Below are 15,863 nucleotides of genomic sequence, written 5' to 3'. Positions count from 1 at the left end.
ATCAAAGAATTTGAGGAAAAGTCAAAATGTGTGATGTAAATTTTATTATGTAATGTCATATTTAAAAAGTAAACCAACATTAATCTTCTCATTATAATTAAAAAAGTTTAAATGGGATTTGATTTGCTTGAGTACAATCAAACGGTTTAAAGCGCAAATCTTATCTCTATTTGCTTTTTAACATGCCCTTTGCTTTCCTATGTGCAATATTATAACATGACTAAAGTAGTCGTAATTATATTCTTGCTTTTTTCAGGTGATTATAACTTGGTTTTCTGAGATAGTTCGTATTAACTTATTTTCTGACTTAGAAGCATTTACAACCCTCCCAATCACATACCGTTTTAGTCATTGAAATTTGAATTTGTCAACACACAGCACCAGTTTTGCCAGAAATCTATTATTTGATATTAATAATATCTCAGACGTTTTCCAAAGTTTCTACATTACTTGCAAAATTATTAGGAGAAAACAAAAAATATCTGTAGTAATTCTAAAAGCAGAAACAAGTTTAACCATGAAAAAAACAGAGTAATAAAACATGAGTTTGAGCAGATCTGATAAATATAACCATGGGTGGGAAAAAATGAACATTGAACCTACCAGTTGACTTATCTAAGATAATTTTCTGTGCAATTTAATGATGTTATAGTATATTCTCTAGCAGATCAACATCAAAACCATGTACATTCCTTTGCATCTTTCCAGCCTAATATTCTGCACTTTTCCACAACCCTCAAAACTGCTTGCAGTTTCTAAAGGACATATAATATACCCAAAAAAACTTTTTCCTTGTATATTCTCTTCACACCCAGTCCATCCTGAGATCCTCAAAACCTTATTTGTGTTTGTCTCTTCTCGGTCGTTTACTCTGTGAAAATTTGGACTTCTACAAACTTACAAAATCCTTTCTTCCTCAGGGATCCCACAGTAACTTCAAAAAATCCCTATACATCCAATATCATATTGTGTTATGATGGTGAGCTTTTACAATGGTTATTTCAGGATTACATGAATTTCTTTTTTTTTTTTTTTTTTTTTTTTTTGAGACGGAGTCTCGCTCTGTCGCCCAGGCTGGAGTGCAGTGGCGCAATCTCGGCTCACTGCAAGCTCTGCCTCCCGGGTTCACGCCATTCTCCTGCCTCAGCCTCTCCGAGTAGCTGGGACTACAGGCGCCCGCCACCACGCCCGGCTAATTTTTTTTTGTATTTTTAGTAGAGACGGGGTTTCACCGTGGTCTCGATCTCCTGACCTCGTGATCCACCCGCCTCGGCCTCCCAAAGTGCTGGGATTACAAGCGTGAGCCACCGCGCCCGGCCACGTGAATTTCTTAAATTTGTGATACTGGCTTATTCATCTTTGTCCCCACTAACTTAATACATTGCTGGTCAGTTAGAATTCATGGTATGCTTGTTGAATGAAAAGACTCCTCAAAAGTAAGTTTGAGTTTATCATCTTAAAAATGACCATATTATTATTAATGATTTCATATTTATTTACTGCTAATTCTGTGAAAAGCTTAATAGAATTTCACTGTACTGTATACTTTGGGGAAGCCAATATTCTGGAATCTCATCACATTTGCATCTCTGTATAGGGTTATATTATTTCTAACTTGGTTCAAGTCATCAGACTGACTTCCAAAAACATCTGGCACAGAAGATGACCATGATATGTGCAAGGCAAAAGGCTTCCATTCACTTAGGCTGCTTTTACAGCAAACTGTTTATAGCGGTTCTCTTGTAACCATAACAAGGACATAGCAACTTTAATTGAGGACATTACTAAGATGTATTGACCCACATGTGCTAACGGTGGAATTTAAAGGTCAAAAATCTACAACGTTGACACAAAATTATAAGTTTATGGATTTGCTGTCAGACATAGGGCCATTTTAGAAAGACAGCCCTAATTCCCCAAATTTTCCAAGTACATTCACTCTAAATTGTCTTTCTCTTTCCAAGATAAAGATAACAATGTTTCATTTTATGTTGCTGTTTTATGAGATTGGAAGACACAAAAATTATCACTGAATGGATTCAGATACTGTTGGACACAGGAAGGAAATACATTATGAAACTAATGTTGATACTTTATAAACTTTACAAAAAAGCTCCCAGAAACCGATCATAGTCAATATTCAATACAAGCAGTATATGTATTCAAGTAGATATGTGCCTGTGTATCATAAGGCATTTTAGTCCTTACATGCGGTTGGCTTAGTGTTGCCAAGTAGCTAAATTGACTCATATTCCATCTGTTTTGAAACAAAAGGATTTGAGCTTTAATTTTGTGAATATATCAAGGAAGAGATGTGAGCTTAAGGATATTGAAGATATTCACCTTTTATGAGTAAAGCGTAACAAATGACCAGCACAAATTATGTGTAGCATTATAAATAATAATACTGCTTAAGAAGAATGATAGATACAGGATGTAGAATTTTATTGTTGTTGTTGTTTGTTCTATGTCAGGATTCCTCCTTTTGCTCCATTATTTTTCTCTCTTCTTCATTGTAAATCTTTACCACTTTTAGTACAGACATTTAGTTCCCTTAAATTTTCAATTCCTGGCCTCTACCTAAAAAGCTTAATTTTGGATATTATTTTACATGTATGGGATGACATAATCACAATAATTTATACATTAATTGTAGATTGTTGTTCTCATGTTTTAAATGGAGAACAGAAAAATGAATACAGCATTGTGCTAAAAGTGCCTACACTGCATTCTTGTCTTCACACTTGAGGTCAGGAGTTCGAGACCAGTCTGGCCAACATGGTGAAACCCCATCTCTACTAAAAATACAAAAATTAGCTGGGTGTGGTGGCGGGTGCCTGTAATCCCAGCTACTCAGGAGGTTGAGGCAGGAGAAATGCTTGAACCTGGGCGGCGGAAGTTGTAGTGAGCTGAGTTCGTGCCACTCCACTGCACTCCAGCCTGGGTGATAGAGTGAGTGAGATTCAGTCTCAAAAAAAAAAAAAAAAAAGAAAAAAGAAAAGTTAATTAGGTCCTAATATGTTCTAGGTACATTAAAAGAAGAAACAATCTCTTATCTTAAGTACTTCACATTCTAGTGTAAAAAAATAAACAATTGCATAAATCCTTTTAATATTATACATATTATATGTACTGTACTGTTGGGCTAAAAATATAAGGCAGAATAAATGCTTTTTAAGATGTTGTCTTAACCTAATTCAGATTTGGAAGTCAGGAATTACATAGAATGTAATTAAAGGGTCGCTTAAGTAGAAACATTCATTTATCATCTACTCTGCCAAATTATTTGATATGTGTAAGGAATAATTAGTTGAATAAAACCATCTTCCAAATGAATACATCTATGAGAGAGGTGTACACATTAACAGATATTTTCCATTTAAGGCCTTGAGTTTTTGCTAGCATTTGACACTCAGTTCTAAAAAAACAGAAGGGGTAGGCATTCAACCAAACTTGCAAAAGGTCTCTTGAAGGATATGATATCTGAATTAAAGCTCAAGGCAATTATGCAATTGACATAAAAATAAAGTATGCTACCTTTCAGGTGTTGGAAAATTCACTGCTTATTGAGGATACCTTCAGACAATTTATAGAAAAGGTTGATGGCTTTTGGGCTAGTTCTCCAATTCTCAAGGAGTTCCAACACTTAGTGCTGCCACTTATATCTGACAAAGAATATTTTATGATAATCTTCCTATAAATAAAACTTAGAACTAAATGCAAAAAGAAATAATTTCTCTACTTTGTCAGATTTTCATGCTCTCCATAAGAAAAAAAAAGCCATCATGTATAGGAGCCATTGTATACATGGATTTAGATAAATGATTATGGACAATTTTGTAAAAATAACGAGAAACAGTTGTTAAATAAAGTGGGGTTATAAAATTTGTATTAAACAACACCTGCCCAATGCACTATAAATCACAAATAACTGGTAGACTGCATTTTGCTTAATTTATGTCAATCAACCTCATTGAGCACTAGGAATTAAATGCATGTGTGACTGTGTGTGTGTGTGTGCATAATCACAATATTCTCATCCTAATGTTTAATATATTTTAGTGAAATATGATAATTTGAAAGGTAATTTTAACAAATTGGTAGTAAAAATAAAACAATAGAACTATAAGAAGAGTAAAATTAAAAATCTAAAATTAAACAGTAGAATTAGAGCCATCTGTACTGAATATTAAATAAATACTTTGTTATTTCTACAATTGTATTTACTGTTATAGTACATAGGTATTGACTATGCAAGAAATAACCCAAGAAAAGACTTAGAGATAGAAAATAAAAGTTCTGATAAAAAACAATGAGTAGAATATTTTGTCCAAAATATAGTTACTGTAGATCTATAAAGAATTATTTGGTAGAAAAGTGACATGACTTAAGTAATTATAATATTTGAGGTTAATTAGGTGAAATATGTGCAAGGAAACTGATGCAATACACCAGATTATAGAGAAATAAGAATGAAATTTGAAAATAATAATGGAAACTAACAAACAAACAAACAAACTGAAAAGTACTTTGCCAGTGTAAACCACTTAATCCAGTACAAACATTTTCTCTGTAGTTCAGGGACTATATTTTTTTCATTATCATACTCCAAGCACACAATATCTTGCATAGGCCATGGTAAGCACTCAAAATGTTCATGAAATAAATGAAATAATTATGGAGCAAATGCTGTACATAAAAAATAAATCAATGCTTATCTATTTAACAGAAGAAATGTGATGTACATAATGAATTTGAAGAAAGACTACACGGGCTAGAGTTAAATATACGCACAGATAGAAGGAGAAAAAAGAGATAAAATAATTTCATGAAAAAGTCTGAAATAATGAAAGAGATTTGACTAATAGGCTGAGATAATTAGATCTTTTTGACACCATATATTTGCCAAGTCTGTGAGTCATCCACACGGGGACACCAAATCAGGAATTTAAGACTATAGGGATAGTAAAATGTTCATCAAAGACAAAAGCTAATATGAATTCTTGTAATGTTCTATAAAGAAGTATTCATGATGAAACTTTTCCAATTTAATGGCTTTTGTTTCTGGTGTCTTTTTATAGGTAACTGTATATTAGGACCCATCTTCTTTTCTTATTTTCATACATAGATATACAGCCCCGCTCACTCCAAACATAAGCAATTTTCCTCAGCCTTCAGCTTTCATGATGCCTCATTTTGATAATAACCAGCCCTTCCAGACTCCGCTGCACAGGAACACCATATTCTTAAAATCTTCTTCTTTCTAAAACCATAATTATCTACATAACTCCTATTACCTTAAACGCTTTATGATTATGCTTACTTATTTAGTTATGTCATACAACATCTAAGCAACAATTTTAGAAATAGCTTCTTGTGAAAACTTTAGTGGAGATGAGATTAACAGCAGAAGAGAAGTTTCTGTTTTCTTATTTTGTTTTGCTTTACATGTTTGGTTTGGTTTATCAAGCCATGAAATCATATATATATATCTGTATATATATAGTTTATATATAATATGTGTGTGTATATATAGTATTATATATGTGCATATAAATAGTATATATATAGTATGTTTATATGATTATTCATTTCCACTGCCTGGATTTAGGATATATCACTTTTATTAGCTTCTTCCAGAGAGGATTTACCATTTCTAAAAGAAACATTTACTTTGAAATTGGAATTATCTTTTGCAAAACCAACCCAACTTTCATTTTATTCTGAAAATATTGCTAAAACTAAAATAATCCCTTTGGATTATTTCCATCCTGCCGTTTTCTTCCCTTTCTTCACTTAATCTTTCTTTTTTTCCCTCAAATAACAAGTACATGTCTAACAATAGTTGTATAAAAAAGTTAAAAAACAAGTTTTCTACGGGTCATCTAGTAACATGCAAGAACTCTTACTAAACGCAACTAATGTATGCTAGTTAACCCATTTATTCAGTCATTATGAAGATATGTTATTTTATGTGCTTACTTAACATTTGAATATTGTGAGTGAAGTTAATTTGAAAAGGTATCCAGATTCTAAAAATGTTCATGCGATATAATTTCCTATTCAATGTTTTCATATTATAAGGACATTATAAGAGCCTATATGAAATAGACATACTTTCTGAATCATGCTATAGTTTTAGCCATGTTCAAAACTGAAAAAAGAACATATTAGAATGTCCTATTTTTAATTTTTAAGCATTTAAAAGATACCCCCCACCATATTAAGTATTTAAATAAACTAGGATTTTTTTAAAAAAATATTTAATATTTGTCAATAAAGCATTTATTAATTTCCCCCTGGTGCCTAGAAAAAAAAATCTGACTACAAATTTAAGATGAAAAATTTCAAGGAAGAAAAGAGTTAAAATATTGTATATGTTTTAAATAATAGGGTAATCAGTAGTGACTCAGTAAAAAAAAAAAAAAAATAGCTTTGGTAACAAAAACGTAAGAAATTGCTGAATTGTTAGTTTTTCCTGACACCAGCTTCTCATTTACTGGGTGTTGTTCTTAACACCCATTCAGACATCCACAATCACATCATGAAATCGTGCTTACAAACTCAAAATAATACCCTTAATATTTGCTAGAGTGAAAAAAACTGCAACGTACGTCAAATTTCATGTTTTTTGATACATGTGTTCTGTACTCTGTTCTTTTTGGGTGGCTGATAGCACTATTTGAAGGATATATGTTTTTAACTGCCATCACAGCAGTCGACATTATGTTCTTCATGGGAGAGATAATGCTTTTATAAAACAGTTTAACTGCAGTCTGCTGCGTTGAACTTCATGTCCTTTTTAGTTTGCTTAGTGTAGAGTATCACTTTGGAGACTTTCCACAAGAAACATGCACATCATTTTCTCTAAAGTATGACAATACTGATTTCAACATTAATTATATTTTCTCTCAAGTTAGACGCTCTTAAAGATACTTTGTATAGCTATCCTTTGACATCAGTGATATTTAAAATCATAGAAAATGTTAAAATTCTAACCCAATAGGAAGAATCTAGTAATTTTGCGTGTAAATAACAAGTAACAATTAGGATGATTCAGTAATGTTTATGGTTACAATTTAATTGTAATAATCTACTATGTCATGCAAAGCTAATTTCAATATATCAATTATATTATTTGTAAAAAAAATTATTTGAGATTCAAAGACTTTTACAGCTACAGTTTTAATGAATGTCTTGCTTTGTACATTGCACAGTTGTATCTGAAAAAGAGAACAAAATATATCAGAGTCATGTTGGTAAGTGACAGAGCAGCAGCATTTGGTAAAATTTTTCTAAAAGATTAAGAATAAATGTTTTACTATGCAATAAAAATCCATGTATGTCCAAGAATAGTTAAATTAGGAATTAATAATTTAATATTAAATATATTTTACTGACCCTAATTCTCAAATAAAACTCATATCCAGAAAAAGAAATGATCTGGCATGTAAATTTTAAAAAGCAGTAATTATATTATGTTATAAAGCACAGGTCTCCCCACCTACTTTCAAAATTATAGGCACCTGGATAATAGTTCTACTTTGTCTTTCCAACAGAATTTTCTAGGATAAGTTTGATTTAACCATAGAGCTATAATATTACCATAATTAACAATGGTTTGTTTCTTTAACCTTTCTAACATTATTTTCTATTTCAGTATTAGGTGTGTATGTGAGTGCAAAAATCTTGTAATAGAATATGGCTCTCCAATGATAAATGAATTATGCATGGCCAAAATAACTTTAAAAATAAGCATATTGAAAAAGTATTAAATATGTCATCAACAAATGTGATGTGGCTTTATATTGAATGTTAATTTATTACCTATATAGGTATCCATTCAAATCACCTTACCAGCATGTTGCTTCCAAAGTGTGAGGCTTATTCTTCTTTGCCAGGTGATAACTTCGTCACAGTGAGAGTCCTATTGTAATGGCTACAGTGATTTCATTTGCCTTTTCAAAAACATGCTCAGTGCACCAAGCCCTAGTGTTTTCTTATTACATTTTAAATCATGCAGCTACCAGTAGTTTTATTGAGTTTGAAGTGTGTCTTCTGTGAATACAAATGCCATGAGACCAATAATTTTGTTATTTGAAACTAGGAATTTTATTTCAGAAGAAGGATAAGTGGAGACAAAAATATAGCCTTGTTATTTTGATTTGTGCCCAACTACACTGATAATAAAGTAAAAATAACATTATAATAAAAGACTCAAAATTGACTTATTAACAGTGCTAAATCAGTCAGAATCCTGTTTTGATAAATCTTGGTAAAATATAGTAATGTTTAGTTGGCATGATGTATGCATAATGCGCAGATCTTATTCTGAATTTGAAGATTTAAACCCAAGTTTTACATGTAGAGATAAATATTAAAATGCAATGGAATAAAAATTATTATGATTGAGCTTTTTCACTAAGACATGAGTATACTAGAATATCATGCCATAGCTTTTTAAACTAAGGATTAACCTTCCATGAGAACCATTCTATGGAAAGAAAGAAAATAATAAAAATTTTAGATGCATACAGTGCTACCTAAAGTCCTGTTTTAATTCACATTATCAGTAACTCAGCAGTCCTTTCTGTCATGGCTAATGTATCTAGTATTTTATGAAATTGGACAAGGAGCACAATTTGTTGAACTAGAACTCAATGTGTCTCACACTATTGAAATAGTACAGTAGTTCACTCATAGAAACATCACTATTATCATTATATATTATGACATTTTAGACAAGGAAAAATACTGCTTTTGTCTCCACAGGTGCAAAGTGCTTTCACTGCAAAAATAAATAAATAAATAAATAAAAATAAAAAAGGAACAACTGTAGAAGCATATTTTTGCCAATACATTGTTACTTTGTTGTACTAACAGTTTCAATTACAGTTTAAGATAAAAAGCAAGTGCCCATCTTTTCTCACAGTAAAATGAAGTGTCTTTTAAGAAAGGATTGTGAAACAGAAGCCATTTCAATTTTTTTGTTTGCTTTTTTCTCTGTTTCTAACAATAAGAAAACATGATAAAAACAGAACTATACCATTCTTACCTTCCTGAAATATTACATAACAAAACTGTGTGCTATTTAATGAAAGTATTCAAATATTTATGTGTCTTAGACATTATTCTTGCACATCATAACATTAAATAGAGCATAGAGACAGGGTCTTGCTCTGGTGCCCACGCTGGAGTGCAGTGCTACAATCACAGCTCTCTGTAGCCTTGAACTCCCGGCTCAAGTGATTCTCCCACCTCAGCCTCCCAAGCAGATAGAGAAAAAAAAAAAAATTTTCAATTGAAGTTATTGCATGTAAATTTATTTTTACCAACAGTGTAATCTATTACTAAATATTCCTAAGGCAACCTACACTTTCTCTTCCTATCCTAAATGTCTCAATTGTCCAGAGTCTCTGTCCTACTCTCTTAGGTAGTAATCTTCTGTAGTCACCATGTACTGCTGTGAGATACTGACGTGGCCTGTCATCAGAGGCATCTCCTCAACCATTTGCATTTTATTCTAAGGAAGGCATGTAGAACCTTGGGGTGCAGAGCCTCTCAGCATTTCTCAGAGATTCACTGTGAAATGGAACTTGGGGACTAAAGAGAATGCCATCCAGCTTCATCTTATGCTCTTTCCTGGAGATGCTAACTGACTGCATCTCATTCAGTTACTGTGATGTCTTCACTCTCAGCCTATTAACTCTTCACTTGCTCACCATTTGACACAGAAACTCAAAGTTCTTTGGCCTGTTAATTTGCAGAAGAAAAGCATCTTGCATCTATATTTCTAACGAAAGCTTTTATTTTCTTGGAGATTTCACTTTGGTTCAACAGCAATCACTGTTCTTCAGTATGTTAACATAGAGATGTTAGAGATGTTAGAACCATCTATTTATGATGGAAAGTATAGTATTAATGTTTTTGTACCACTGTAAGTTATCGATAACTAGATTAGTAGTAAAAGATGATTTTTCATTTAACATATGATAGGACACATGCAATTAACTACAATAAGGAGAATTATTTGTGTTGTCAGTAGATGTAGACTAAAATTATAGGAGAAAGTGTCATTTTTCAGAAAAACAGTCTTTTTCTTTCTACCAAATAACGAGTAACTCACAAACAAAAATGCTACAGATTTCAGTAACAGTAGATGATCTACATGAAGCTACAGATTTCAGTAACACTAGATATCTTTTAATAAATGTATTTGTTTGGCCAAGCGCGGTGGCTCACGACTGTAATCCCAGCACTTCAGGAGGCCAAGGCAGGTGGATCACTAAGGTCAAGAGTTTGAGGCCAGCCTAGTCAACATGATGAAACCCTGTCTCTACTACAAATACAAAAATTAGCTGGGCGTGGTGGCAGATTAGATGTAGAGTGTGAGAGAAAAAAATTGTAAAGGATGATTTTTAAGAGTTTTGACTGGTACAAGGGAAATAATTGAGTTGACCATTACAGAAGAAGAGCACAAGGAGAGAAGCAATTTGGGGAGAAAAAGATAAATAGTTTTGTGACATAATAATTTTGAAATCATTACTATCACTCTAAACAGATTTGTACATCAGGACCTCAGAAGTTCTACAGGAATAATCCATGCTGTATTTAAACAATGGAGAAGGAATCAGCTTTTATTTTGTATTCAAAATAAAGAGACTAGATGAGCTGACCAAAATAGGAAGTCCATTGAGAAAATAAAGGGGCTTCCAGGACTAAGGGCTGAGAGTTCAGCATTTAAAGGTTGAGAAGATAAGTATTAATCCACAAAGGGGACCCAATGGGAGCAGCCAAGGGAGGAGGGGCTATGTTTATCAAGGAGAAAGGTGAGATCTGTAAAATCTAACACTGCTGATTGGTTAAAGATGATAAGATCTGATGAGCTACTTAAGATTACATTTGTTGTCATTGATAAGAATTTTATTATTATTATTATACTTTAAGCTCTAGGGTACGTGTGCACAACATGCAGGTTTGTTACATATGTCTATATGTGCCATGTTGGTGTGCTGCACCCAGAATCTTTACAGTGAGGTAACAAAGACAAGACTACTTTGATAGAAACTTACCAGAGAATGTGAAGAGAAATCCTAGAGGCACAGAGTAGAGATCATGCCATAATTTTTGCTTGATTGTAATGTTTGCTTGATTGGAAGAAGAGAAAACAGTAGTAGCTAGAGGGGAAAAATGGAGTGAAGACAAGTTTTGTGATTTTATATTAATGGGCATGGTCTGGTGCAGGAAAGAACTGATGATGCAGTACAGAGAGAATAATTACTAGAAAAGTTTTGTTGAGTAAGTTAGAAGAGATAATTCTCATTAAGTACAACTACTATTTAGTCATTTTTAGACATAAAATCACTACTAAAATCCAACACTTTTAATTATTTTGTTACTGAAAATGAATGTAACTTTTGAAGAACTATCAAGATGAATTATTTTTAAACTTTTTTTATATTTCCTGTTAATGGCTTCTGAATACATATACACAATTAGAATTGTATAGAACTCAATGTTAATATTGTCACTGTTATACAAAATTATATATTACCTGATGAAATTATTTTATTTTGTAAATTAAATGTCAAAAATATATGGGAAAAAGCCATTTAATGCATGTGATTTTTCTGTCATTGTTTCTATGATATTTATATGATGAATACATTTGGATAGACCAAGGCTCCATTATATATACATATATACATATATATATATATATATATACATATATACATATATATATATACATATATACATATATATATATATACATATATACATATATATATATATATATATATATCTTCCACTAGTGAGTCAAAAATGTTTGTTTCCTTTGAAGACATTTAATCTAATCAAGTTCTAAATTAGAGACATATGATTTTAAAGTAAACAAATATTTGAGAGAAATTATTTCTCAACTACTTGGAAAAAGCATAAAGAGAAACTCTGCATCTGATACATTAGTAAACTTACAGAGTAGCTAAAATAAGCCACCTCCTTCATAAAACAGGAAATTCTTCAAAGGAGAGGACAAATTTTTAATCTGAATATGTACTTACCCAAACATGTTAGGAAAAGTTTGAATAAAGCTGAGTTTTCCTGTAGGAATCCTGAATATGTTCTTGAGTATTAGGCATAACGGAGCTGTGAATTCAGAAATGGTTTCTTTTAATGATTAAAGTAACACTTTGTACAACTGACATTTATGATTGGGGGGGTTGTTTGGGCGTCGTTAGAATTTTTCTTATCAGGCTTATGCAAATAATGAAAAGATCTCAGATATTATTTATCATGAAATAATAATCAACCTCAGTCATAATACAAAAGAAAACACAGCATTTTCTCTCCATGAATTATCTGAACATTTTTTGTTGTTTTTTGTTTTGAGACGGAGTCTCACTCTGTGGCCCAGGCTGGCATGCAGTGGCTCGATCTCGGCTCACTGCAAGCTCCGCCTCCCGGGTTCACGCCATTTTCCTGCCTCAGCCTCCCAAGCTGCCAGGACTACAGGTGCCCGCCACCAGGCCCAGATAATTTTTTGTATTTTTAGTAGAGACGGGGTTTCACTGTTAACCAGGATGGTCTCAATCTCCTGACCTCGTGATCCGCCCGCCTCGGCCTCCCAAAGTGCTGGGATTACAAGCGTGAGCCACCATGCCCGGCCTATCTGAACTTTTAAGGCATGCTTATTTTTAAAATGCAGATTTAAGTTTAATCAAGGAATGATTTAAAAAGTCTGTTATACTCTTGAGTGGAAAAATATTTCATAAATAACATAAAACATTGATCTATCTAATATTAATTAGATTTCAAAGAAATGTTTCCTAATTCAATTGTTTTCAAATTACATTAAAATGCATATTAAAATCAATACAACTTTTACACGTAGCAATATGCTTAACTCAAAATCAAAGTGTCTATTATTACAGAGGACAGCAATAGCACCAAACCATTGCTATTATTCAATCAATAGATAACAGTTGATTAAATGAATGAAAAAATTTTGGTGAGAAAAGGCTCTGAAATTATTCTTTTTAATATTTAAAAGTTTGTATTTCCTAGAAACACTTGATGCATCTTTAAGAGTTAGGAAAAAATGTAGCACCAAGCTTAAACCTTCTCTTAGAGATAATTTTCAGTATTTTGACAGATATAGAGAAAACTAGGTAAAATCTTTTTCTTCTGCTAATGAATAATTTGCAATAAGTTAAGAATATTGAGTGAAAATAAAAGTATGAATGGCTTATCTCTCCGAAGTATATTATGAATTTTTGAGTAAAAATGTAGGGTTAAAAGGTCTATGCAGTATGTTCTGATTGTTGAATATATATAGATATATATTTATGTATAGCAAACTTGAAAGACTGATGGCAGTTCACAGTATCATTGTTGACAGGTGACAAGCTTTTCGATGTTTTATTTTCTTCCATTTGAGTAACTTGTTTAACAATATATGTACATGTATTATTTGGGTAATAATAAAAAATTGATTCATATTCTTTTATTTAGAATTTTCTAAGTTACTAAGTGTTCTCAACCTTCCTTACATAAGATAGATTGCAGTGATAATTTACAAGATGGTAAAGGAAATAATTTGAAGTAAAGCCCAAATATATCACATTATTAATATTGCTGAATTGGTATAGTCTGTGACTGTGAGATTGAATGCAGCTTTAGTTGTTTATTTAAAGTGTATTAAAAATATAATTTTGACATATTGTTTCAGAAATATATAAACATGTAATTGCTATTTTTTAACTATAATAAAAATATTTTGAAGCATATTTAAAAAATATAAATCACATAGAACTTTATATAGTCTACATTATTAACAATAGTTTAAAAAACATGAGAAAATTAAAAATTGTGTTAAGTCTAGTTGGCAATATGAATCTGCATATATCAGATCAAATAGGTTTTCAAATCATTTGATAATTATACATTACATTTTATACTTATTTTTATTTATAGATTTGAGAAAAATTAGATAAAAGTAAGATAGAATGTTATCAAGAAAAGTTTTCAGTTTACAGTAATTTAAGACTTTTGACAAAATGGAAGTATGATTGTTCAGATAAGCTGATTAATTTGGATGTCTGTCATATCTATGGCTCTTACTGAAGACAGATGACAGTGAAACTAGACAATCCTGATAACAATAGATTACATTAGAAGTGAAATTTGACCTAAGGGAGAGAAAAGCCATAGGTCAGTATTTTACCTTTTAAGTAACTGCTTCAGGAGTGGCTGCGACTGATTAACTCATATTATCTCTTGAAGGATATTTGGATATGAACCATATTATAATGGTAACTCTCAGTGCGGTGGCAGAGTAACAAACACATATGGATGAAATCATCAGGTTCACAATGCACAAGACAATAGAGACCTTATGTCAATAGAAATACTTAAGAAAACAAGCCCCTTATAAGGGAAGCCATGAAATACACGAGAAATAAGTGGTAGCTTTTTACCTATACAGTAACAAAACAAAACCGAGAGAAGCCCCAGGTTGGAGTGCAGTGGCGCGACCTAGGCTCACTGCAAGCTCCACCTCCCGGGTTCACACCATTCTCCTGCCTCAGCCTCCAGAGTAGCTGGGTTACAGGCGCCCACCACCACACCCGGCTATGTTTTTGTATTTTTAGTAGAGACGGGTTTTCACCGTGTTAGCCAGGATAGTTCTGACCTCGTGATGTGCCCGCCTCGGCCTCCCAAAGTGCTGGGATTACAGGCGTGAGCCACCGCGCCCGGCCAAAATACTCTGTAAAAAGCCACAGAAATCTGCTTCTGGAGTGGAAACAAGAAAGGATATTAATTACAGGCTCATGTTCTGATATGTTATGGATCCACTGTACTACTTAGTAATGTTTTCCTCCTAGGCAACTTATTGGATCCTGTATACCTACCTCTGCCTGCTTCAAAATATTTTGTAATTAATTTTACAAAGGTTGAAAACATGACTTTATCATAAATCTAATAAAGATTTGGCTTCAATTCACATCCCTGCATGGCCCCTTCCCAGGCCCCAGGAAGAGTTCTACCAATGCATTTACATGGTATTACATGATTTTTAGTAATTTGTAAAAGAAAAAACACTTTAATGGCAAGAAGCTAAGATCACTTTTGAATTCTAATTGGCTGTCCTTTATACTTCCTCAATTGTTAGTTGTCAGTGAGGACTTATGAGGATCTAGGTAATGGGAAATTGAAGTGGGGAGACATTTGGTTTGGTATTCATATGTTTATGTGGCTCACGATGATTTGCTTATATAGATAAATTGTTTTTAGCGGCTGCAGTGTAGGAAAGGCTGCTACAAGGTATTATGATACCTCACTCACAGTGATACAAAGTGTTGGCATAATATGTAACATGCCTGGGTAAGATAATTCTGAATATATTACCCTAATCAATGGCCAGTGAATTGTGAGGTTTTCACAGTCTGATTGATGGAAATGGGCACTATTCTTGGCCTAGTGAGAACACCGGGTACTGTTCTATAGTTTTTTTGAGTACCTATTTCCCTTGTCTCAAACAGTTTACTTATGCCTATGTGCACATCACAACACTGCTGGATTCTCCTGGAGGATCCTGTGTGAATCCCTGTAATTCTCCCTTAGCAACTCTCTCCTCTCTCCTGGGAGCTCTGACCACCTTTGTTTCCCAGCCTCTCTGCTCTGGCATCTTGACTAAGGGAGTTTGCTGTGCTCTGCCTCATTCAGACACATAGGTACAACTGCCTACTCCAGAATTTTCTCTATAACTGTATTATTCAAGGTTCTCCAAAGAAATATAACCAATAGAAGATGATAGATAGATAGATAGATAGATAGATAGATAGATAGATAGATATTTA

General features: G+C 32.7%; 1 long non-coding RNA gene across 2 annotated transcripts; it reads right to left on the bottom strand.

The window, feature by feature from the left end:
* Positions 1-2,327: 2,327 nt before the first annotated feature.
* On the bottom strand, positions 2,328-12,138 carry LOC129489416 (uncharacterized). Of its 2 annotated transcripts, none has more exons than XR_008659974.2 (3): positions 12,066-12,138; positions 11,073-11,177; positions 2,328-2,968 (listed from the first exon to the last, which is right to left on the bottom strand). It is a non-coding gene; the product is annotated as an uncharacterized lncRNA (long non-coding RNA). The 2 variants fall into 2 exon arrangements; XR_010114722.1 differs by lacking the exon at positions 2,328-2,968 and adding an exon at positions 7,179-7,223.
* Positions 12,139-15,863: the final 3,725 nt, after the last annotated feature.

The sequence above is a fragment of the Symphalangus syndactylus genome, chromosome 1, assembly GCF_028878055.3.
Source record: "Symphalangus syndactylus isolate Jambi chromosome 1, NHGRI_mSymSyn1-v2.1_pri, whole genome shotgun sequence".
NCBI classification, from domain to species: domain Eukaryota; kingdom Metazoa; phylum Chordata; class Mammalia; order Primates; family Hylobatidae; genus Symphalangus; species Symphalangus syndactylus.
Note: the sequence above shows the minus strand (reverse complement) of the source record. Positions and strands in the feature narration are given on the sequence as shown.